General features: G+C 38.3%; 2 non-coding genes across 2 annotated transcripts; one reads left to right on the plus strand and one right to left on the minus strand.

Moving 5' to 3' along the window:
• Positions 1-493: 493 nt before the first annotated feature.
• On the minus strand, positions 494-612 carry LOC148096389 (5S ribosomal RNA). Its single transcript, XR_015717253.1, has one exon. It is a non-coding gene; the product is annotated as a 5S ribosomal RNA (ribosomal RNA).
• A 767-nt stretch (positions 613-1,379) lies between these two features.
• LOC148096390 (5S ribosomal RNA) lies at positions 1,380-1,498 on the plus strand. Its single transcript, XR_015717307.1, has one exon. It is a non-coding gene; the product is annotated as a 5S ribosomal RNA (ribosomal RNA).
• Positions 1,499-6,361: the final 4,863 nt, after the last annotated feature.

Below are 6,361 nucleotides of genomic sequence, written 5' to 3' on the forward strand. Positions count from 1 at the left end.
GGCAACAGAAATCTTCTATTCACTTACCTTCTCACTGTGTAATCATTATTGCTGGGCAACCGCCCAGGTCGCCCATATCAAAAAGCGCTACTGACTGCAGGTTAACCAACCAACCACTCATCAGTAAGTTTCATAATTTGGAAATTTTTAAAATAGAAGTCACACTCATATAGCTGATATTGTTACCAAGTGCAAGAGGGCTTTGCTGAAAGTTCACTGTGTCTGCGTAATAGTTTTGTGTTAGGACAAATCTGATTTCACTGCAGGTGTAAACTTTGCATGTGACAAATAAAGGCTTGATTGATTGATTGACTGATTGATCGAGAAGAATTTTAATAGTTGCCTGCTTTCTACTCGACCTTAGCTAGGATTGTACTCCCTGATCTGGGAAGGGTAGGAAAAAAGAATTCAGTTAAAAAGGTGGAAGAGATTAATTTAACCTGCCTCCACTGAGTGAGCAGCGCCCTCTGCAGTTTGTGTGTTGAAGTGCAAAAGCTTACAGCACCTGGTATTCCCAGGCGGTCTCCCATCCAAGTACTGACCAGGCCCGACCCTGCTTAGCTTCCGAGATCAGACGAGATCGGGCGTGTTCAGGGTGGTATGGCCGTAAGCGAGGGATAGAATGCATAAAAGGCCTTTTATAGATGATTACAGATTTAGGTTTGATGCATTACAGATAGATTACACCAGGGGTGTCGAACTCATTTTATATTGCGGACCATATACAGCCCACTTTGATCTTAAGCCGTCTGGACCAGTGAAAGTCTCCTTTCTGTCAGTGTCACTTATTTAACAGTTTTTCTACGTGTTAAAGAAAAGCTGTTCTGACAAAGAAAGAAATCTGTCAGTAAGATTTTTGGACTTAAATTGTAAGAAATAAATGTGTAAAATCCCAGACAACATTCTGGTAGCTCTTTGCCCAGATTGCCCATTTTCTGTTGTTGTGGTTCTTGTTGTTTTTTAATTGTAGTCATACAAAATAAGATTTCTGTGGTTGAAAGTAAAAAAACCAAACTTTTCTGTTTACACAAAGTTACAAAAGATTTACTGGAGACATAGCTAAGAATTTTCAGTGTGCAATAAATTGTGAAAGCCGAAGTTTCTTTGATACTGAAAAGCACAAATTAGGCTTTATTGTCAGATGTCATTTTTTGGGAAAAAAAACAGTGTGGTATTACTTTGTAAAAAGCGTGTTGCTGCCTAATGTAGTTGTATAATCATAATGTTTTATCTATGACATATCAAATTAATGTTAAAAAGTGTAACTGATCATTTACTGCAGGGCAGTGTGACGGAGAACAGTCATCTAAGACCAATAGTTATAGATGATGAATGTTTCCACATCATCTATAAAAAGCCTTTTGAACGTCTCCTCTCTCGCTTACGGCCATACCACCCTAAACACGCCCGATCTCGTCTGATCTCGGAAGCTAAGCAGGGTCGGGCCTGGTCAGTACTTGGATGGGAGACCGCCTGGGAATACCAGGTGCTGTAAGCTTTTGCACTTCCACACACAAACTGCAGATGGCGCTGCTGCTCACTCACAGAAAACAGAATCAGAAAAAACAGTCATTAAAATGCTTATAAAAATAAGGCATTTCGCTTTTGTGCAAAACTTGATAATCATCTCACTGTATCTACTTTTCTGGTGTATATTTTCCAGCATAGGTTTAGCTCTGTGTCATGTGTCTGACATTTTGTGGATGGAAGACTGATATTTACTCACAGTAAATATCAGTCTCCCTCCTGTTTTCTATTTTGCAGAGCCTTACTGATGAGCCACAGATATTATTTTATTTTCTCCCCCTGATATCTGTAACTTTATCATTTAAACTGTTGATATGGCTCCAAGCAGCCCCATTAACTTTGTAATTGACTTTTGTTTCCTCTTTTCTCCTCTCTATTATTTACTGCCGATATATTGTGAGTTTATATCAGTAGCATTTGAGCAAAAACTGGTGAGGATTTAGAAGAGCTTCAACATCCCATTATAATTTTAGTATCGCACAGACAACATAAATTACAACCTAATCCAATCTGAAGACACAATTGAAGCTTCAGACATTCATCTATTGACAGTGAAACACTGCCCTCTGCTGGACTCCAATAAAACAGATCATACTTTAAAATGAGGCAGCATCAACAAGCTGTCTGCAAAAAAAAAGAAGAAAAAAAGAACAAAATTTGCATGAAATACAGAACGTATTGATTCTATGAATCAAAGAAAGCACTCTGTAGTATTCTACAGAAAGAGGAATTTCTCGGCACAGTACTGAGTAACTTGTCAACCATGGAGAAGGCACAGTGTCCACCTAAAGCCCATATTTACCAAAAACAGAGCAAACAGTTTTCTCGCATCGCTCAAGGTGAAGGTAATGCTTCACCTTTTCATTTTCATATGACTTATTATGGGCTTCAATCTCATGGTGAAAAATTAAAAAGTATACACACATTAAAATCTTTTAATATGAAGTTGTACAATGTCTTAAATTGATATGGCTAATGCCTGTTAACTTCTCATCAGTGATCATGGATGGAATAATGAAAGAGGAGAACCACTAAAGTGAGTTTACAATCCAACATAGAAACTGACCCCCTGAGAGGGAAAACTTTTATGTTACTCCAAATCCTCATTCTCAACTTATTACCAAAAGAAAAAAAAATCATTGTATGTTCTGATAACATTCAGTTGGATCTGATTTACACATCAGATGCTTGTCCAAGTAAATGTATTCAAGTAGAGTGAAATAAAGAGCAGAAAACACTTCATGAGAAGTAATGCAAAACGTGACTTTCAGCAAAGCCGTGCTGTCACACTGTGGCTAGACTGAGGGTTTGTCTGATGAAACTGCATCAGAGACTTGTGTTTAAACACTTTGTTCTTTTCATGACCACAACTCAACACCTTGTGAGTGTTTGCAGCCTGGTAATGCACCGTGTCCCAAAACTGTGAACAACTGAATCTGTTCTGAGAGCAGAAGAAACTTCTATGAATGCAATAACTCTAGATGTTATCACACTAACTACACATGTTATAATGTAACACTTTGTGTCATGTAAAACTCTGAAGTCAAGGTTATAAATGGTTATAAACTTTTAAGTTTACCTTCATATATTTCACTTTAAAAAACTGCTCATCTTGCCCTGTTTGGTGTCATTCTTTCCAGCACAACAGCACATATAAGAATTTACAGTTATTTCATTTTGACTGCATTAACACTTAAAATCTCACAAAACGAAAAAAAGATCTAAGCAGGAATGTTTTTTTTATCTGTAAAAAAACAACTTTTAATCAATCAATTTTAATGTGAAACGAAAAATATAAATTGTATATTTCAAAACTATGTTTAAGTTGCTCCTGCTTTGTAACTGGACTTGGAGTATACACAGACAACAAACTAGACTGGGTTAAAAACACCACGGTCCTCTACAGGAAGGGCCAGAGTCGTCTCTATTTTCTGAGGCAGCTGAGTTCCTTCAACATCTGTCAGACAATGCTCAGGATTTTTTACGAGTCTGTTGTGGCCAGTGCCATCCTCTATGCTGTTGCATGCTGGGGCAGCAGGTTGAGGGACACAGGTGCCAGACTCAAACTGATCCGCAAGGCCAGTAATGAGTGGGGATGGAGATGGACTCATTTAGGGTGTCTGAGAGGCAGATGTTGTCCAAAATAAGGAGCACATTCAGTGAGAGACTGAGATTACCAAAATGAACCACTAAACAACACAGGAAATCATTCCTGTCTGTGGCCATCTCCCTGTACAATCTAATACACAGTACACAGTGCAATAGTTATACCCTTTCAAGGTTATTGTTAAATGTCAATCATATATATTTCACCTCTGTAATATTCTTGATATTTATAATTGAGCAATTTATATTAGTGCTATGTCTTATATTTGTAAACACTGTAATATATTGTATTATTTAATTAGTTTAATCTGTTACTGTTATTGTCTTGGAGAATCTGTAACCCACGTAATTTCCTTAGGGATGATTAAAGTAATCTGATTCTGATTATTCACTTTAAATATGAATATCACACCAGACAGCTCCTGTTATTCAGAAAGCACCTTTATTGCTTCAGTGCAAATTAGATGGTAAGTAGCAGCCAGATGCTGCTAATCCGCTGCATTTGAATAATTGCTCATCAGCATATGTGAGCAGCTCTATAAAAGCATGAGTTTTGGCAGTTTGCTGGTCTGGAGTATTCAGGTGTGTGTTAACACAATGTCATAATGTTCCCAGGAACGGATGTCCCAGAAAATTCACCCCAGGGTCAAACTGTGCAGTGGTCAGAAAAAGCTCAAAAATCCCAGAGCCACATGTCAGACTCTACAAACCTCTGTTAGCATGTTAAATGTTAAAGTACATGACAGTCAAGTTATAAAAGAGTTGAATAAGTGTGGCTTGTTTGGAAGGGTTGCAAGGAGAAAGTCTCTTCTCTCTAAAAACAGCATGACAGCACGGCTGCAAGTTTGTTAGCAAAGTTGCAAAGCATACTGCACAAACACCTCATACCATCTGTCAGCACAGTGGTTAAGGGGTGAAGACTTGAGCTTGTTTTGCAACTACAGAACCTGGGCCCCTTGCAGTCATTGAGTTTTCTCAATGAGTTTTCTCAACTCCCCTGTATACCAAGTACTCTGGAGTCAAAAGTGAGTTTGGGTCATGATCCCAAGCACATCAGCAGAGCTACAACAGAATCAAGGTGTTGCAATGGCCCGGTCACAGTCCACACCTCAACCTGAAAAACAGTGCTGGGAACTTAAGAGAGCTGTACATAAACAAATACCACAAACCTCAATGAACTGACGAAACAATGTAAAGAAACGTCAGCCAAAAGTCCTGCACAACCGTGTGACAGACTAAGAGTCATACAGAAACAATTTGGTGACACTGTTGCTGCTAAAAGGTGGCTCTACAAGCTACTCACTCATGGAGTGTGCCTAGTTTTTCAGAGTACTCTATAGATTCCTATGAAAACACTCTTCTCTACATGATTGTATGTAAGATAAAACAGATATGATCTGTGAATTCAGAGCAGAGGAGGATTCTGAGAAGAGAAAACATCTGGGGACCTGTACCGAAAAGTTAATTTTGTTCATCACGACGTAGCATCTTCAGTTGGAGGAACGCTCTGTCACTCATCCAAGTGACTTCTTCAGTCTCAGCTCAGTGCAGGTTTCCCCAACCTGTGTTTGAATTCAGACTTTACATGTTGTCCAGTTTCAGGCAAGAGAACATAAACACACTTTTCAAAGTGTGCTGAGGATAAATGATCAATTAGGCAGATCTAAATGAACAACAGCTACAGGCCGATGGATCTGACATCACACCTGATGGAGACCCTGGACGGCTGGTCCTTGCTCATCTTCGGCCCCAGGTGAGCTCAGTTCGCCTATCAGCCCAACATTGGGGGAGATGATGCTGTCATCCAGCTCCTACATCAATCCCTTGCTCACCCGGAAAGTATGTGGAGCACTGTGAGAATCATGTGCTTTGATTTCTCCAATGCTTTCAACACGATTATACCCACAATCCTGAAGGACAAGGTGGATTACACAGGTGTGGACCATCACCTCACCACACGGATCCTGGACTATCTATCTCTACAGTACATAAATACCCAAAATTATGTGTCTTTACCCTCTGGGTTTGTTCAAAATCACTACCCTTTCAGCTTGTTCGTGGCCTAACGTGGCCACCAAAAGATTAGGTCTGTAATTTTTATTATTTTTTTTGTCTTTTTGCCATTTTTTCTGCATTAAGCTTTTAATCAACTTCAGTTCTTTTCATAAATATAAAATAATTATTACTTTTTAAACTTTTAACCCTTTAAACACCAGTTGGTTTGTCCACTGCACTAGCTGGAAGACAACCTCAAATCTCGCAATTTTCTATAATTGCATTGCTACTGAAATTTCTTGTATTATTAATAGTAGAGTCTGGGGCATGTAATTGATTCACATCAACATTGATTATATTGTTATTTTTGTGCAGGGAGAGCAAAAACATAAAAAACTCCCTCTCAGCTTGTTCGTGGCCAAAAATGGCCACCCCTTGTTTACGTTTAAAAAAATGCCATAAAATTCATATATATTAAGAATAATTTCTAAATAATACATGCAAATTTTAACCACGATGGAGGTTAGATGTATAGCAATAATTAAAAGTATCAATGAGTTTTATGCATCTTTGTTTTTTTGTGCAGTATTTGTTGTGCAGTGACAGAAAAACAAAAAAACTCCCTCTCAGCTTGTTCGTGGCCAAAAATGGCCACCCCCTGTTTACGTTTACAAAATGCTATAAAATTAATATATATTAAAACATTTTTCTACTTTTATTGACTTCATTTTTG

This window comes from Neolamprologus brichardi, chromosome 23 (genome assembly GCF_056152115.1).
Source record: "Neolamprologus brichardi isolate AB-2024 chromosome 23, ASM5615211v1, whole genome shotgun sequence".
NCBI classification, from domain to species: domain Eukaryota; kingdom Metazoa; phylum Chordata; class Actinopteri; order Cichliformes; family Cichlidae; genus Neolamprologus; species Neolamprologus brichardi.